The following is an 18,533-nucleotide window of genomic DNA, read 5'->3' on the forward strand; positions in this document are numbered from 1 at the left end:
TTGCATCCAGTAATGGAGGCAGGAGGGGGACCAAGTCCCGGGCTTGAATAAAAGACCCTTTGCTTTTGCATTGGAAAAGGCTCCCTGGTGGTGGATTATTGGGGACCCCGAACTCTGGGCATAACATCACACACTGTAACTTTCACTTAAATCTATTGGACAAAGATGGTCACTTGGCTAAACTCAAAGCCAAGGAGAAGATAAATATACTCCATTCTTTTCCTTAAAAATCACATGGCAAAGTGTGTGAATGTAAGGAGAGATGAAGAATTGAGCTAGTAATGAAATCTTTATAATCATCATTATCATCACTATAAATCACTGTGTATATACTCAGTAGGTTCTTAAATTTATAGGTTCTATTTGAAACATAGTTTATTTTATATAACCCAATGTTTATAATAGAATGAAAATAATAAAATCGAATCCTTTGAACCTGACCTAGATTTCGTTTTCTCATCTGCAAAACAAAAGGTTTGAACTAGGCAATCTCTATTGTCCCTTCTAACTTCAGGTTTATATATTCTCCCTCAGACAGATTATATATTCTCCCTCAGATATTGTTTTAAGTTTTTAACATATAAAAGATGGTCAAATAAAATTTCTGCCTGAATGTATTTTCTCTAACAAATTACTGGAGAAATACCTAGAGAAATTTTCAATATTATAAGTTTCAAGAACTCCAAAGATATTTTAAATTTCATTTTTTATTAGAAAAACTGAATTATACTCTTCACAAACTAATCACAGCTAAGACTTTTGAGTCACCTGTGTCTAATACATATTTAATGTCCTCTTGTATAAAGGGAAACATAGGTAGAATATCATATAAAGTCTGACAGTTCAAAAGTTTTTATTTAACAAATGTGGGTAGACCTTTTGAGAAGTACTTGAAACAACAGAATAGTGAGAAAATACATTTGGACAACCTCAATATGAGGCTTTTAAAATTGCTGTAAAAAGTTCCTTCCTTTTCCCACTACCTTCTCCTTTACCACAAGGACTTCCACTTTTGGAGATTTTTATGACATGTGGAGACACACAAGCAATGAGAAGGAAGTCCAGGGCAAGAGTTGTGAGGGAAGTGATTGGCAGTATGCAGCAGTGGAAGGGATGGTGAAAAATATGTATCTACCACCTGCCCCTTGTCTTGTTCCTGCCTTGCAGTCCCTTCAGTGCTTTCTCCTGCTTTCTTCCACCTTCTCTTAATTTTTGATTTCTTTGTTGATAATATGGCATTTCACTTGTATTTTCATGAATGGATATTCTGCTCTCATGTTACCTTCTTATTTATTATCTAAGTTCTTTAGCTTTCTGGGTTTAGTGTATCCTTTAATATGTAACTCAAACTGGTTTATATCCATTACACATGTGAGGGATAGGGGAGGGCACCGAATAATTTCCATTAACTCTAGGAGTTCATGGGGTCTTGATTTTTTCCAGCCACCCTGGCTCTGAGTTCCTACTGCTGCTGAATTCTTGATCTTGGTGAGCACTCCAACTTTAGGGAAGGCTTTCTCTTTCCATACCATGTTGTGCTGCTGGGCACTCATCACCCTCTATCCTTCTCTCCTCCTCTGAAGTTTCACACACACACAAGGCTGGTGGTTAAATAAATTTTGCTAAAAGGCTGGGAAGGTGGAAGAAAATTACTTTACATATAATACTGGAAGTAATGTAACAGTAAGCACTAGATAGCCCTGTAATTAAAAGCACTTCAGTCATGTTCTGTGACCAGGCCTTTCTCACAGAGAATGTTTCCTATTAAGACCTTGGTTATCTTAGGAAGCTCTTCTCTTCTCTACTCCTTGGTTGCCTCTCAAAAGACAACAAAACAATTAAAAATGGCAGGAGAATAAGTGGATGCTATACAGACACAATCCCAGGACCAAATTGTAATTACAACTAAAATACAAACAAAACAAAACAAACAAACAAACACCCCTCCCCCCAAAAAAATAACCACACACACAAAAAAATCCTGAATGATGACCTGAAGACTAGCTGGAGAGAATGCTAATAACCAAGTTTGGGAAGTGGAGACCACATAGAGACTAGTAGGAAGCTAGAAAGAGCTGACTGGGCTTACACAGATAGCTGCTGAAGTTCTGGAGGGATATATCAACTGTGGAGTGTAGCCACTGAGAACTTTAGGGTCTAAACCCCAAGTTGAGCTCCCCAGTAGAGAGCACCAGAACTGATAATGGTACCCACATGACAGTTGGCTGTGAAAAGCAACAGGATTATTGTCTGCCAAGGAGAGATAGCTGGATATATAGGCACTCTATTAATGATCCAATGCACAAAATTTCATTTGCAGCCATTCATCTTGGGCTCTGGAAGAGGAAGGACAGAGTGGACTAGAGCTGTGTGAGCAGAGGCCAGGTTTGGGGGCTTTGGCTTTGGAACTCAGAAGGCAGACACCCTGATTTTCTGTGCTGAGTCATTCCCTCATGCTGCAGAGGACATCTTTCTCAGGCCAACCCTTGTTATCAAAGTGGTTTTTGTCTGCAGAGAAGATAGTCACTTCACCTTGTTGGAAAACCCCTTGTCCACCCTGTGGAGTTTCTGAGGCTCATTATGAGACTGAGAATAACAATTAGCCTCCAGGCAGAAGCAAATGCCCCACCCTATTGGAAAACATCTCAATCTACCTGTGAACAATTGCCTGAGGCTACTCAAGACTGAATCCAATCATTCTACAGGCAAAGGCAGGTCTCTGGAGGCTTTGAGTCTTTGCCTTTCTAATTAATCAGAAATAGCATTTGACACTGTCCTGCCCTAGGGAATGGGAGGCATAACAGATCTACCTAATACATAATCACAAACCCAATAGGCAGCCAAAATGGGGAGACAAAAAATAACCCCCAAATGAAAGACCAAGATAATTCTCCAGAAGAAGAGCTAAATGAAATGGAGATAAAAAGTTTATCAGATATAGAGTTCAAAATAATGATGGTAAAGATGCTCAACAGCTTGAGAAAATATGTAGTAACTATGAAGAATCACATAGCACTAATAAAGAATACAGTAGAAGGAATACACAGCAGATTAGGGGAAGCTGAGGATCAGGGAATTAGAAGGTAGGATAGAAAAAAATCACTCAAAGAACCAAAAAGAAAAAAAAACACAATTAAATAACAGGAGGACAGCTTAAGGGAGCTGAGGGACAATAGGAAATATAACAATATTCATATAATAGGTGTGCCAGAAAGAGAAGAAAGTGAGCAAGGGATAGAGAAGATGTTTGAAGAAATAATGGAAAAAAACTTCCCTAACCTACTGAAGGAAAAAGTCACACAAGTCCAGGAGGCACAGAGAACCCCAAGAAAGAAGAACCCAAACAGGCCCATGCCCAGACACATCATAACTAAAACACCAATAATTAAAGACAAAGAAAGAATCATAGTGGCAACAACCAAAGTGTTACCTACAAAAAAGCTCCCATAAAGCTGTCTGCTAATTTCTCATCAGAAACTCTACAGGCCAGAAGGAAATGACACGATGTATTCAAGATAATGAAAAATAAGGATCTCAAGCCAAGATTACTATATCCAGCAAGGTTATCATTCAAAATAGATGGTGAAATAAAAAACTTTCCAGACAAAAAAAGGCTAAAGGAGTTTATCACCAACAAAACAGCACTATAAGAAATGCTAAAGGGACTGCTGTAATGAAAATAAGAAATATATATTGAGAGAAACATAGGCATACAGAATTAAAATGATAATAAATAAGTACCTCTTAATAATAACCTTAAATATAAATGGATTAAATGTTTCAATCAAAAGACAGAGGGTAGCTGAATGGATACAAAAACATGATCCAACTATATGCTGTATACAAAAGACCCACCTCAGAACAAAAGATTCACACACAATGAGTGCTGGGGGCCAGCCCCAGCGGTCCAGGGGTTCCCAAAGGTGTGGACAGAGTCGGCGAAGAATGTTTTACATGGAGACAGCGTTCAGAACTCTCTAGCTCTCTTTAGTCTCCGTGGATCTTCCTGTGCCTGGCTGAGGCCACAGAGAAAGATCCCAAGGCAAGCTGAGCCTTTATTTTATAGTGAGAGGTAAACAAGGTAGTGGTTTCCATAGTCACACAGTTATTGTGAGTTTCACTTGTTTACACTGTTCTTGTGAGTTTCACTTGTTTTTGTTCTTGTTGCACTTCCCTCAGCCCATTAACTTCCCAAGTAAGATCTAGGGAGCATCATAAGGTCAAGCCTAATTATGCTTAAGAGGACTGTGCTCTCTAAGCTGGGACTTGTTTGTGACTTTGCCCACAGGTCAGTCTGAGGCTTAACCCTATATCAGCTCCCCACATCTCACCCTTCTTTTATTTTTTAAGCTACTATAGTGAGAGTTTTTAAGCTACCATAATGACAGTAAAACTTAAGCATCAAACTTAAGCATCAAGAATAAAACTCTGGCTATTAAAACAATAACAAAACAATGCCAATGCAAAACCCAAAACATTTTAAAACTTATGCATAACATTTCAAGAACAAAAAATGTTTTAAGTCCCAATTTCAATGTCCAACAGTTCTGAGTCCAAGTTTCAATGTCCGACAGTTCCTTATGTGTACATGTCAGCAATGATATTTCAGTTCTGGATGGTGGACAAATGGTGGCAATGCAGGTCCGACCCTCTCTGGTTTGATCCTGGGCAACCTGCAGTGACGCACAGCTGCTGACTGCTGGCATGGCAAAGTGTCATCAGCGTCCTCCATCTCTGGATTGTTTTTCCTCTTGTCTTCATGGCTGGAGTATTCCTGATAATTCCTCTCTGTTGCAGGAATCCACATGGTCTTGAAGTTGTTGTCTGAAAATATACAAACATATTCTCGACCGAAGGTTAATAAAGGGAATTTTACTTGGGGTCCTTTTTATATTTACCCAAATGATTTTCCTTTGGCTTATTTTGACACCATGTGTGTTTTCCTGGGTGTCTTGCTGTTAGCATTATAAATGAAAAAAATTTTCTAGATGTAATTTAGTTACAGGATATTTTTCCTTACATGGTATTTTTCCACTATCCTCCCTTTTTTTGATTTAGTCTAGATAACTTTAAATTTTAATGTTTTTGCACAAAAATATGACTGTTTTAGGTTCATTGCATGTTAAGCAATTTTTCCATGAAATGAAAATTTTGGTTAATACTTCTTGAGCCAATTTTAATTAATCTGAAAACTTGACTGCTATTTTACTGTCAAATTTAATACTCTAACAACAATCTTAGTTTACACTGTAAATATTAATGGAAAGGATTATTTTGCATCCTTGAGAAAGCCCTGAGCATTCCTGGTGTTAGGCTGGATGTAGATATAGGGTAGCTGTTGTCAGCCAAGTCTCTGTTGTCTGGGTATTGATCTCAGCTGGGCCAAGTATCTTTCTGTTACCTGGGTCGTGATCTGGGCTGGGCATGGGAAGCAAGAAGCAGCCATGGGGGCAGGAGACCTCCCTCAGAAGGGGCGAGTGTTCAAGCCCCTGCATAGTTGGGGGGGTGAAGATCTGTGCCCCATCTCTGTTGACCCCCAAGTTCTCTTCTGCTGGCCCCTCTGCGACTGTGCCTGTCTTAGGTTGTTCCTCCCTGAGGAATCTTACCCGTCTTTGACTAACCAGCCATCCTCCGGGGCCAAGCAGGGTGATGTGAGGTACAGTTCTGTCTCCTTGGTAGCCTATGCCCCTGTGGCCTCCACGCCCAGCAATTGCCTTGGGATCCCCTCGCCTGATGGCGGGGCCCCGGCTCTGGTCACATATCTTGAGGAACCCAGGTTTAGTCGGTAGAGCATGGGACTCTTAATCCCAGGGTCGTGGGTTCGTGCCCCACATTGGGCACCAAATGCTGGGGGCCAGCCCAAGCGGTCCAGGGGTTCCCAAAGGTGTGGACAGAGTCGGCGAAGAATGTTTTACACGGAGACAGCGTTCAGAACTCTCTAGCTCTCTTTAGTCTCCGTGGATCTTCCTGTGCCTGGCTGAGGCCACAGAGAAAGATCCCAAGGCAAGCTGAGCCTTTATTTTATAGTGAGAGGTAAACAAGGTAGTGGTTTCCATAGTTACACAGTTATTGTGAGTTTCACTTGTTTACACTGTTCTTGTGAGTTTCACTTGTTTTTGTTCTTGTTGCACTTCCCTCAGCCCATTAACTTCCCAAGTAAGATCTAGGGAGCGTCATAAGGTCAAGCCTAATTATGCTTAAGAGGACAATGCCCTCTAAGCTGGGACTTGTTTGTGACTTTGCCCACAGGTCAGTCTGAGGCTTAACCCTATATCAGCTCCCCACAAATGAGAGTGAAGGGATGGCCAAAAATTTTCCATGCAAACAGAAACAAAAAATAAGCTAGGGTAGCAATACTCATATCTGACAAAATAGACTTCAAAATGAAGGCCTCATAAGAAACTATAAAGGTCACTACATAATACTAAAGGGATCAATCCAAAAAGAGAATATAACCATGGTAAACCTATAAGCACCCAATATAGGAGCACCTAAGTATATACCTAAAAAATATCCTAGATGACTTTAAGGGAGAGATCGACAACAATACAGTCATAGTAGGGAATGTTAACAACCACTGACTTCACTGGAAACATCTTTCAGACAAAAAATTAACAAGAATACAATGACTCTAAATGACACACTGCATAAGAAAGATTTAACTGATATTTATATAATAATGCACACCAAAGCAGCAGAATATACATTCTTCTCGAGCACACATGGGTCATTCTCAAAGATAGACCACATGTTAGGACACAAAACAATTCTCTATAAGTTCACAAAGACTGAAACCATATTAGGCATCTTCTCAGATCACAAAGGCATGAAATTAAAAATCAACTGCAGTAAAAACACTCAGAAACATTCAAACACATGGAGGCTAAATGCATGTTATTAAGTAATGAATGGATTACTAATGAGATAAAAAAGAAATCACAAACTTCCTGGAAACAAATGGAAATGAACACATAAAAACCCAAAGTCTCTGGGACACAGCAATAGGAGTCCTGAGAGGGAAGTTCGTAACATTATAAGCCTACCTCACAAAACAAGAAAAAGTAAAAATAAACCATTTAACACTACAATATAAAGAATTAGAAAGAGAACAACAAGAAAAGCCCAGAGCAAGTAGATAGAAGAAATAATACATATCAGAGCAGAAATAAATGACATAGAGACTAAAACACCAATACCAAAAAAAAAAAATCAATGAAACTGAGAGCTGGTTCTTTGAAAAGATAAACAAGATTGATGAAATGTTAGCCAGACTTATCAAGAAATAAAGAGAGAGGACCCAAATACATAAAATCAGAAATGAAAGCTGTGAAGTAACACCTGATATCACAGAAATACCAAGGGTTATAAGAAAATACTATAAACAACTCTATGGCTATCAGCTGGACAAGGTGGAGGAAATGGGCAAATTCCTAGAAAAATACAATCTCTCAAAACTGAATAAGGAAGAATCAGAAAACCTGAATAGGCCAATAAAAATTGATGATATGGAAGCAGTAATCAAAATAAAATCCCAGGAAACAAAAATCCTGGTCCAGATGATTTCACAGGAGAGTTTTACTAAACATTCAAAGAATTATCACCTATACTCCTCAAACTATCAAAAAAATCCAAGAGGAATGAATACTTCCAACTTCTTTTTATGAAACCAGCATTATCCTAATTCCAAAGCCAGATAAAGACACTACAAAGAAAGAGGATTACAGGCCAATATCCCTGATGAACATAGATACTAAATTAATCAACAAAAATATTAGCAAATCAGATCCAGTAATATATTAAAAATATCATACTCCATAACTTAGTGGGATTTATTCCAGAGATGCAAGGCTGGTATAATATTTGCAAATCAATAAATGTGCTATATCATATAAATAAATTGAAAGACAAAAACCACATGATCATATCAATCGATGCAGAAAAAGCATTCAACTAAATTCAACACCCATTTCTGATTAAAAACTCTCAGTAAAGTGGGAATAGAGGGAGCTTACCTCAACATGATAAAGGCCCTATATGACAAATCTACAGCCAACATCATACTCAATGAGCAAACACTAAAACCATTTCTCCTAACAACAATAACAAGACAGAGGTGTTCGCTTTCACCACTTTTATTCAACATAGTACTGGAAGTCCTAGCCACAGCAATCAGACAAGAAAGAAAAATAAAAGGCATCCAAATTGGAAAGAAGGAAGTAAAATTGTCATTATTTGCAGATGACATGATATTTTACATAGAAAAACCAAAGATCCCACCAAAAAACTAGGAGATTTAATAAATTAATTTGGCAATGTAGCAGGATATAAGTAAACACCCAAAAATCAATGGCATTTCATACACCAATAATGAATTCTCAGAGAGAGAAACTAAACAAACTAAATAATGGAATTTACCATTGCAACAAAAAAATTGAGATACATAGGAATAAACTTAATCAAAGAGGTAAAAGACTTGTACTCAGAAAAACTACAGGACATTGAAAAAAGAGATAGAAGAAGATATAAACAAGTGGAAAATTATACTGTGTTCATGGATTGGTAGAATTAACATAAATAAAATGTCCATACTACCCAAGGCAATGTACAGATTCAATGCAATCCCTATTAAAATACCAACAGCATATTTTACAGATCTAGAACAAATACTCAAAAAATGTATACAAAACCAAAAATGACTCTGGATAGCCCCAGCAATCTTGAGAAAGAAAAACAACATTGCAGGAATCACAATGCCAGATATCAAGTTATACTACAAATCCACTGTAATCAAAATAGCCTGGTATTGATATATGAATAGGTATATAGATCAATGGAACAGAATAGAGACCCCACAAATTGACCCAAGCCATCATGCTCAATTAATATTTGACAAAGGAGGCAAGAACATACAATGGAGTCAAGATAGTCTCTTCAATAAATGGTGCTGGGAAAATTGGATGGATACATGCAACAAAATGAAACTAGACCACCAACTTACACCATACACAGGAATAAAATAAAAATGGATAAAAGACTTAAATGTAAGCTGTGAAACCATAAAAATCCTAGAAAGAAACCATAGGCAGCAAAACCTCAGATATCTCTCCTAGCAATATGTTTATGGATACATCAAAATAAAAAGTTTCTGCACAACAAAGGAAAACATAACAAAATGAAAAGGGAGCCCACTCTACAGGAAAACATATTTACCAATGAGACATCTGATAAAGGGTTAATATTCAAAATATACAAGAAACTTGTACAACTAAACAAAAGGAAGACAATTCAATAACACACACACACACACACACACACACACACAACAAAACAAAACAAAACAAAAAGAGCAAAGGACCTAAATATACACTTCTCTAAAGCACACATACAGATGGCCAAGAGACATATGAAAAAATGTTCAGTCACTGATCATCAGAGATGAAAATTAGAACAACAATGAGTTATTACCTCACACCTGTCAGAAATGGCTACCATCAACAAAACAACAAATGACAAGTGCTAATGAGGATGTGGAGAAAAGGAACCCCTAGTACATTGTTGATGGGAATGCAGATTGGTATAGCCATTATGGAAAACAGTATGGAGTTTTCTGAAAATATTAAGTATGGAACTACCATTTGATGCTGTAATCCCACTTCTAGGAATATATCCTAAGAAACCCAAAACACAAATCAGAATGAATATGTGCACCCCTATATTCATAGCAGTGCAATTTACAATACCTAAGATCTGGAAACAGCCCAAGTGCCCATAAGTAGATGAGTGGCTTAAAAAGCAGTGGTACATTTATACAATGGGATACTATGCAGTGGTAAAAAGCAGAATCTCTTACTCTTTGAGACAATATGGAGGGACTTGGAGACTATTATGCTAAGTGAAATAAACCAGTCAGAGAAAGACAAGTGTCACATGATGTCACTCATATGTGGAATCTAATGAAGAAAATAAATCCAGAGACATAGAAGCATAGAATAGACTGTGGAATCTCAAAGGGAAGGTAGGGTAGGGTGTGTGGGTGAGAAGTGATCAACCAAAGAACTTGTATGCATATATGCATAACCCATGGACACAGGCAATAGGGTGGTGAAGGGCTAGGGCGGGGGTGGAGGTGGGCTAGAAGACATCAATGGGGCAAGAAAGGGGACATGTAATACTTTCAACAATAAAGATTTTTTTTTAAAAGACAACAGAAGGCTCTTAGTCTAATATGTAGCACAACTGGCTATAGTGCACAGCCTATACCAAATTCCAAGTGACTTTATGTGCGCACAGACCATAAAGTACTTTAATAAACAGAGGTTTCTGTTTAAGGACTGAATAATTCAGCAGTACAAAGCCTTAGGATGATAGTGTTTCCTTAATCTAGGTAATCTCAAATGCTTTGATAGGACTGTCTTCCTTTAATATGAACATTGCCAATGCACCCAACCACCCTTCATTTCCCCCACACCATCATTTACAGCAGGAATAGATATAGTGATTGTGTTCTTGTTGTTTTGAATAATATTTTTATTTCCAATACAGATAAATATGAAACCTCAACACAGAAATATAAGTGAAGAGCATTCCAAGTGGATAGAGTCACTACAGTCCAGACATTGAGGCAAGGGTGCTGGGAGAATGTAGAAAGTAGTCTGATTTGTGCATACAAACATATGGCATGTAGATGAACTTCCCTTTGTAAGTGGTCCCCATCACTCACAAAACCAACGATCATCCAAACTAATAATGGTTTTTGAGCAGAAACTTTTTTATCCTTGCAATTTTGCTTTATGGAGATATTTCATGAAAGAGATGTGGTTGACCAGGGTGGCCAAGTGGGGAAAGAGAGACAGAAAAATCCATAAGAATACTATTGCAGGAGGGCCTTTGTATATATTACATATATAACAAATAGAGAATTGAAGTAGTTTATTTTAGTACTTGTTATTTTCTGGGCATCTATAAAGGATATGGAGCCTGTTTGATTTATTGCTTCAGTGAATCGAGGAATATTCTGTGGGTTGAAAAAAGTTACTGCTATTATTTTTTATGGTAACTCTCAAAACAAACAAACAAACAAACAAACAAACAAAAAACACCTGATGAGGAATTTAGGAATTAGAAATATCTTGTCCACTAATGCATGGCAATAAAAATACTTTTGTATTTTTGACAAAGTGCTAAATTTGACCTCAATAGAACTAAGGGACATATTTAAAAGGATTGGGTGATAGTTATACTGAGCCCTTCAAGGCAGCCACAGCTAAAATAAAGATCAGAATTACCTTTCCATTAGAACCATTCTGATAAATGCCACAACCCTAAGTGTTGTGAATGGTAAAATTGTCTTCCAGAGGAATGGATTTTACTCAATTCAGTATATCATCTCCTCCATCCAAAAGGCGTGACCGCTGTTTCTGACTTCTGGTTTGATACTGCTGAGCATTTGGAAGTGGAGTGGAGGTGAGTGGGTACTAAGGGAAACTATATCCAATACAGTATCTGGAGCTTCAGTCCATATTCTTTAGTCTACTTCATTTCTCTCAAGAGACCAACTGCTAAGATGAATCAACTTTAGTAATTTCATATAATTAGAGTGATATCTGAGTTATGGATGTCTTGTGCCCTATTCTGCTTCTGCATTAGAGAGCATTGGGCCTGGTCAACACACTGAAACCTGGAAAGGAAGAGAAAGAGGCATATTTACTAGGTCTGAGAGAAGATACACTTAACTATGTACTTGCCCTGTGATAGGACTTTACTTACGTTAACAAAGTAATACACATAAATATCCATTGTGTCAACGAGGAAGCAAATTCAGAGAGGTTGGATAATTTACCAAAAATTACACAGTAAGTGGTGGAGTCATTTATTAAAATCCTTTTTGTCTCTAAAGTTGCATTTTCCCTGTGGAATATGCTTCTCACTAGTTAAAGGACAATCTACTGTGATTTATCTGAAGTAACTGTGTATGGCCCAGAAGAAACAGAGCCAAATTGATAGGCCCAACACCCAATAGCTCCCTTTTCTGCCAGAGCTCATCTTGGCAAAATCATTGCTGGAGGTTGGACTCTGGAATGATAAAGCAGTCACCAAGAGGGAGGTTATTTGTTTATTTTTAATGAATTGGTACAATTGCTCATATTGAGTGCTAAGTAAACAACCTGCCAGAGAGACACTGCTAGGAAGGTCAAATAAAAACAAGGTCTTAGTGCCTTTAAATTTGTGTGGTGTAATTTTGTTTGGCAGCCCAGGGAGGATACTGTTTTCCTATTGAGTTGTTATGATGACTGCTGTGCAATTGTTTGCCCAACTCTCTGACTTTGCATGTTCACTGTTCTCTAGGTTCAGAAATTACCACTCTGCTGCATTTAAAGTGAGGAGAATAACTCCTGGGAAAATACCACATTAATATAACTAAACATATTCTATTAGCAGAACTGGAATGCTGAGGTGGTCACTTGAAACAGAAAGATGAACAAATTGATGCAGTGAGCAGAGCAGCCATCCAGACCTTATACTGAACAAGACTGTGTTTTCCTCCCAGTTATCTCCGTTTGTTCACAGGCCCCACTCCACATTTCCTAGATGATAGACTCAGTCCTGGTTTCACAATGGCCAGGTCTCCACTCTCAGGTCAGAGATATGTGTCAATCATTGTACCTCAACAATGGAGATGAAGTAATTTCCCCCTAAATTACTTAGGAAAATTGCTTCAATTTCCTATTTCATTTTTGGCCTTTAGCTGAGAGAGTCTAACCCAACTAAGCCATTACTGAGTGACTCCTGCAGGGCTATTTTTAAAATGCCATTGTGTAGTCATTAAAGCCTTGTTTAGCTGCTGGAATATTATTGCTTTCAACTTCCTTAGTTTCTTCCCTCTGAAAAGTCCAAGCTCCTTGTTAAATTTCAAAAGTATTCCATATTTACAATGGAGAGACTGATGAAAAAATTAGGTTCCACATATTTACAAACTTGAATATGCTCAGTTCAGCTGTATTTTTCATGTGAGGTTTTCTTTGGAGAGGGTCCTTGATCTCCTTAAATAAGAGAATTCTAAGGACAGGAAGCTAAGCTTTCAGGCAAGATCTTATTGAACATATTGAAATTAATCCAATTGTTACATATGAAAATTTCTAAATATTTGACACAGTGATTATACTGTATATGGATAGTCTACTATGTGCCACATGCTTTATTTATGTTATTTCACTGAATTCTCAAAGGATTCTTATGGTCAGAAATTTTCCTCACTTTTTTATACATGCCTAACTGTAGACAACAATTTCTATTGGAGCAGAGATGGTGTCCAATTTATTCATTCTTGTATTCCCAGGAGCAAGCAGAGGCCCTGCTTGTATAGATACTTCATAAATATTTGGTGAATTACCTTGACCCTCAGTGTATGTTTATTAATTGTGAACTGAATTACTTGAGGAAACTGAAGATGGGAAAAATTAAGTGACACACCCAAAGGTCTCAGAGTCATTAAATGGTGGGTTAAAACTCAAACCAACCTGTCCCCTAATTTAGGAACTATCTATTAAGATTAGAAATTTCCAGAACCCTTCTCATGGATCATTTCTCTAGCACCTCTGTGAGTAGCTACCATTACTGATGGGTTACCAAACCTGTGTTTGTTTTCTGGAAAACACTGCCTTCCAAATAACAAATGAGGTTCTTCCTGGTGCTGAGGCAGAAACCTTTCCTGTGTCAGGCAGAAATGGCCATTTAGGGGTGGATATTCAAGGGAATATGACTGAGAGATTTATTTCTGACAGAAGTGAGGCTGGAAAAGGGTATTTATCTTCCGTGGTTGAGGGATAGGTGATTGTCATGTTCTATCTTTGGTGGACAAAATAATATGACAGCCATAAGTACTATGAAAGCTAATCAGGCCCTTTCTGGGATTAGCTAAAGTCTTCTCCTGTGAAAAAAACACAGTGTCTTTAAGTCCAAGTGAAACCGGAGCTGAGCTATGAATCTGTTCAGGGATTTGACCAAAAGATAAGAACAGACAAGCAAGAGAGAAAGCCAACCAATGATGAAAGGCTATGGGGATTTTAGTGCATGGCAAAGTTTGTTATAGGACACAAATTCTTGAAACAAGCAGATTCCAGGGCAAGAGAATAATAAAGAAGGGAAGGAATATGAAAGATTTGGTAGTAGCTACACATCTAAATGTTAGTTTCTAAGATAATTTATTATTTTATTTTATTTTTTTTAGATCAACCAAACATATTTAATACAAAAACCTTTTAATATACAAACTGTAATCAACAGCATCCATGTAGCAGCGAAGGGATGGGGAACGTGGCAGAGGAAGGTGGTTTTCAGGGTCCCTACTGTTTCCCATGCCTGCAATCACTCCGTAGCCTGTGAGAGCATAAGGTCTTAGCAGAAGGCAAAGGCAGCCAGAGGCCCTGATGCCAAAACAGGCAAAGCCTGGTCGGCTGCTCCAACAGTGGCAGCCTCCAGGGAAATCCAGATCCAGTTAGGAGGTAACAAGGAGGTGGTTGTGACTGAGAGGAGAATCAACCATTATTCCTCAGCATCCAGCTGATCACACTTTTGTGAACAGTTTTCCAGGGGCTGCTGGATTGAAAAGACCTAAAAATTGTTCTGGGAAAAGGACAGAAATTGTGTCTGACTCTACCTTCTAACTCAGATTCCTTGACTCCAGAAAGCTGGGTGGATCTACTCAAATGTTTGGGAAGGGAAATGGCAGAGCCTTTGGTCCAACAGGGCTGGAACCACTGACCAAGAAAGCCTCAAGGAAGGCCAGGGAGGTCTGTGGGAAGAGCTCTGGGTCAATGGTACTTACATGGGAGCCTGGTGACACAATGGCTTATGTGTGGAAGAGAGAAAGGACACAAGTTAGAGAGAATTAAGAACTAAAGCACCTGCTTTTTATAGGCCGGGGCAGTAAAGGTGAGAGAATCTTTCTGGGCTGAGGTTGGGAGAGACCTGAGGCCCATTCTTTCCTCGGGGATCAATTTGATAGGCCTGAATATAGTTGATGGCCCCAAAGTCTTCCAGGTGGCCCCCAGAGGACTCTCTGAGAGGCCTAACTGCCCCCTCCAGATGTGTTGGGAGACTGGCCATAGTCCTAGCTAGGCCCAGGTAGTGCCTGGAGTCCCCCAGTTAAGACCTCAGTTAGATGCAGTCCATGGAGTTCTCGGGGAGGAGGCCAGGGATGCAGCCAGGGAGCCCCAAGCCCTTGACAGGGGTACAGTTGATGGGGAGGCTGCAGCTTAGGGCAGGGTCCTGGTTCTCTATGGCCTCCAGCCTGTCCGTGTTGTTGTCCCAGTTGATGTGGAAACGGATCACTCAGGGATTCGAGCCCAAGATGTTCCATTGGAGCTGAGAGAAGTCTGGCTTTGGGAGTGGGTTCTCCCTCAACTCTGGGTCGGGGTACTCATTGTTGACGTAGTAGCCCACACGGATGAACTCCTGCCCATGGTAGGTGCAGGTGATGAGGACCACGGTCACACCAATGGCGTCGCTCTCAGGGGTGAGGGATGGGTTGGGAGCATCGGCCTGAAAGACGAACATGTGTCTCCCTGCTGGGATAGGGCCGACCAGCACTGAGTCTAGGATTTGATCAAACTCCTCACTCTCAGCTGAGCCAACATAAATTATCTTCCACTCTAGGTCATCCGCCAGAGCCTCATTGCACTCGAAGCTGATCTCGAACCGGAAAGGGCTGTGGAAAGGGCTGGATTCTCCAGCACCGCCACGTTCAGCACGGATACCTTGGCCATCGCCTCGCCGGGCCGCGATTGAAGCCGAGGCTGGGTCCGAGCCCATGCCTGGATCCTGTAGGATGAGTGGAACAGCGTTGCCCACAGAGCCTCCCGCCGTCTCTGTCCGTAGACTCAGTTTCTAAGATAATTTAGATCTTTCTATGATTTCCAACCTTAGGCCCTAAATTATCCAAGTCAATATATTCTGTAAATGTTTAACTCTACTAGTGAATTCCCTTTTATTTAAAACTAGAGGCCTGATGCATGAAATTCGTGCACAGAGGGGTGTCCCTCAGCTCGGCCTGCACCCTCTCCAATCTAGGACCCCTCGGGGGATGTCCGACTGCCGGTTGGGATGTCCGGCAGTCGGGCATCCCACTCTCAATCCAAGACCACTGGCTCCTAACCTCTCACCTGCCTGCCTGCCTAATGCCCCCAACTGCCCTCCCCTGCCAGCCTGGTCACCCCCAACTGCCCTCCCCTGGTGGCCTGATCACCCCTAACAGCCTCTGCCTCGGCCCCCACCACCATGGCTTTGTCAGGAAGGAAGTTGGATGTCTGGAAGATGGCAGGTCCACCCGGTCTAATTAGCATATTACCCTTTTATTAGTATAGATGTACAATTGAAGGAGAAATAGAGGTCATTGATTAACCCTTTTTATATTTTATTTTTATTTTTAATTTTCTTTATTGAATAAGCTATTACATATGTGTCCTTATCTCCCCCTTTATCCCCCCACCCACCTTCTCATGCCCTCACCCCCTGGTGTCTGTGTCCATTGGTTATGCTTATATGCATGCATACAAGTCCTTTGGTTGATCTTTTCCCCTTCCCCTCATGCTCCCCTACCTTCCCTCTGAGGTTTGATGGTCTGATCGATGCTTCTCTGTCTCTGGATCTGTTTTTGTTTATCAGTTTATGTTGTTCATTATATTCCACAAATGAGTGAGATCATGTGATATTTATCTTTCTCTGTCTGACTTTTTTCGCTTAGCATAATGCTCTCCAGTTCCATCCATGCTGTTGCAAATGGTAGGAGTTCCTTCCTTTTTACAGCAGCATAGTATTCCATTGTGTAGATGTACCACAGTTTTCTAATCCACTCATCTACTGATGGGCACTTAGGCTGTTTCCAAATTTTAGCTATGGTAAATTGTGCCACTATGAACATAGGGGTGCATATATCCTTTCTGATTGGTGTTTCTGGCTTCTTGGGATATATTCCTAGAAGTGGGATCACTGGGTCAAATGGGAGTTCGATTTTTAGTTTTTTGAGGAAACTCCATACAGTTCTCCACAGTGGCTGCACCAGTCTGCATTCCCACCAGTGGTGCATGAGGGTTCCTTTTTCTCCTCATCCTCGCCAGCACTTGTCATTTGTTGATTAAGCCTTTTTACTCTAACATTTGATCTCTGATTACTGAACTAACATCAAAAGCCTCATCCTTTTTTTTATTTTTATTGAATCTTCCCTTACTCACTTGCTTTCTGAGCCACCTTACAAGGTCCTTTTGGTGAGGGCTGTTTCTTGGGGTTCTTTGTTTGCCTCTAAGCACTAACTTCCTGTCTGACCTTGGGCATGTCTTAGCTTCTCTGTGCCTCAGTTTCCCTGTTTCTAAAATAAAAATAATACTAATACCTTCCTCACTGTTTATCTGTATGTTGAATGTCATGATCCTCACAACACATAAAGCATACCGAGCAGGGAATGGCACAATGAATGTGCTGGATCCACACAACTGGGGCCTAATCTTGCTATATTCTACTGCTGTAACAAAGGAGAGTGAAACAAAGGAATCCTTTTTGAAAACTTTACTTGTGTATATGTGCTTAGGTAATTGAGAAGCATTCATGTCCTTATCACGTACTTGTGCACTTTTTGTCTGCTTACTCATTTTCTTCAAATTGCTTTATGAATGGCAATTCTCCCTAAAGAAATAGGGCCCTGATGTCAGGATCTCTGTGAGGAATTTGTTTTGTATTCTTTAATGTCACTCAACAATATTTATAACACTTGGCAGTTTTTCAAAGCTCTTTCAAAGACATCTCAGTCACTCTACAAGGCAATTCTGTATGGTACATGTTGTAATTCTGCCTTTACAGGTGAAGGAACTGGGGCTCAAAGAGGTGATTTATTTAGCATCCCTGGATGAGAGTGAGGGGTAAGAGGCAGATCTCTGTTAAGAACCTACAACTTTCTTTCCCCCACCCCTTTTTATAGCTGCACTAGAGGCCCAGTGCATGAAATTTGTGCGGGGGGGGGGGGGGAGTTCCCTTAGCCCAGCCTGCACCCTCTCCATTCCAGGACCCCTCGGGGGATGTCCAACTGCTTTTTTGGGCCTGGTCCTGGGGATTGGGCCTCAACTGGCAGTCAGACATCCCTCTCACAATCCAGGACCGCTGGCTCCTAACTGCTCACCTGCCTGCCTGCCTGATCGCCCCTAACTGCCCCCCCCCCCCCGCCAGGGAGATCATACCCAAAATGCTCAGGAAGACCCCTCGGTTTCCATCAAATGCCCCGACTTCCCAAGAGGGGGGAACCAAGCCTCGACCCCCCTAACAGGACTAACGCCAATAAGAGCCGATCCGCAGGGCTAAACAACCATTGACGGGAAGGAAATAGTCTCATGGATTTTAAAAAGTACATCAATTTTATAATCAATATGGGGGCAAGATAGCGTGCCTCAATTTACAATTATGACCGAGAGCGATTCACGGAAAAACCCGTCAATCGAAGCCCTTTTCCCATTCTTGGATATAGGCTTCCCTAGCGGTTTTTTTTATTC

General features: G+C 40.2%; 1 pseudogene; it reads right to left on the bottom strand.

The window, feature by feature from the left end:
- Positions 1-15,111: 15,111 nt before the first annotated feature.
- LOC102437654 lies at positions 15,112-15,764 on the bottom strand (annotated as a pseudogene).
- Between the last annotated feature and the right edge of the window lie 2,769 nt (positions 15,765-18,533).

Source organism: Myotis lucifugus, unplaced genomic scaffold (genome assembly GCF_000147115.1).
Source record: "Myotis lucifugus unplaced genomic scaffold, Myoluc2.0 scaffold_7, whole genome shotgun sequence".
NCBI classification, from domain to species: domain Eukaryota; kingdom Metazoa; phylum Chordata; class Mammalia; order Chiroptera; family Vespertilionidae; genus Myotis; species Myotis lucifugus.